At 34.7% G+C, this 1,445-nt stretch overlaps 1 protein-coding gene across 1 annotated transcript in view; it reads right to left on the reverse strand.

Annotated features, from left to right (window-relative positions):
* The window catches only part of CFAP47 (cilia and flagella associated protein 47), a 573,852-nt gene that overhangs the window by 495,013 nt on the left and 77,394 nt on the right, over window positions 1-1,445 (reverse strand). The gene's annotated exons all lie outside the window — the stretch shown is intronic.

Genomic DNA, 1,445 nt, shown 5'->3' on the forward strand with positions numbered 1-1,445 from the left:
TCAGGCTGGTCTCGAACTCCTGACCTTGAGCGATCCACCTGCCTCGGCCTCCCAGAGTGCTAGGATTACAGGCGTGAGCCACCGCACCCGGCCCAATAAATGATTATAAAGATAATAATAATATTTTTCTGTTCCCAGCATGAACCAGATATTAATATATGCTTAGTTCTTTAGTTGTATTTTCACTATGGTCTACCAGTCTAGGAAGTGCCCAGAGGCAAGCTAGACTACGTCTGTATTATTGACCTTTAAATACATAGGGCCTGCATGAGGCCTAGTACAGACTAAGGGCTCAATAAATAACCGTTAAATGAATGGATGGATGGTACTATCACATTTTACAGCTGAAGAAACCGAAATTTAGGGCAATTAAGTATTGTAAGTCATTCAATTATTAAATAATACTTACCAGCTCCACTGAACATATATAAATATATTTTAACAAATATATGCAATTTTTGATGTATCAATCTAGTGTGGTCTCTCTATAGCTGGAAAAACTCCTTACTATGAATAAAGAAGTAAAGTTAATACACCTTATGGGGAAAGAGGAGAAAGTAACAATAGCAGGGATAAGAATATATTTTTCACCCCTAGGATATAACTTAATTTTTTTGACCTTCATGTTGACTTTAAAAATATAAAGTGTTATCAGATTTTGTGGTGTCCCTAAGAGAAAGGAAAACAGAATGGAATATTTAACGTATACTCCCAAACTGGGGAAAGTAGGGGGTGGAAGATAACTCTATGAAGGAAATAGATCCAGGACTAAGAAATATGTAGATCAAACACTGAAAGAGATCTTAGAAATCACCTACCCAACTACGTACAGGGTGTTACTATGTGCTATGGAAAAGGAAACAGTTCAAGGGTCACCTAAGTATGGGAAAGAAGGTACCAAATGAAATTAACCAGAAATATTTCTACTAGAAATCTTTTCATGGAGCTTAATATTCTGATAAGGTATATTTTGCTTATCTGAGAATGGGGAAGTAGTTCAGTGGGATTCACAAAATTATTTAGGCACAGGATTTCTCCTCCCCATTCCACACAAAGTACCTCACAGAACTAGTGCATCACGACTGCATTTTGGAAATGTTGGTATTATCTACTTCTCCAATTTTGCAGGAAAACAATCAGTAGCCAAGGGGAACTTGAACCAAAGTTTTCTAACCTCTCATTCAGTGCTCTTTATACTAGATCCTATTGTCTTTATCTATGAAATATTATTTCTTATTGTCATAGGTTTTAATATAGTATTATAATTATTTGAAGGACATGATTTGGGTAATTGGAACAATAAATTTTCAAACAAAGCTAACAGAAGAGGAAATAGTCAAGTAAGTCAGTCCTTCATAAATGAATGACAAACCTTAAATGAACATTTTATTTAATCACTTCATGTTTCTCCATCTTTGCTTTCTTTTTTTTTTTTTTTTTTTTTT

This window comes from Propithecus coquereli, unplaced genomic scaffold (genome assembly GCF_000956105.1).
Source record: "Propithecus coquereli isolate 6110/MARCELLA unplaced genomic scaffold, Pcoq_1.0 Scaffold173, whole genome shotgun sequence".
In the NCBI taxonomy this organism is placed as follows: Eukaryota; Metazoa; Chordata; class Mammalia; order Primates; family Indriidae; genus Propithecus; species Propithecus coquereli.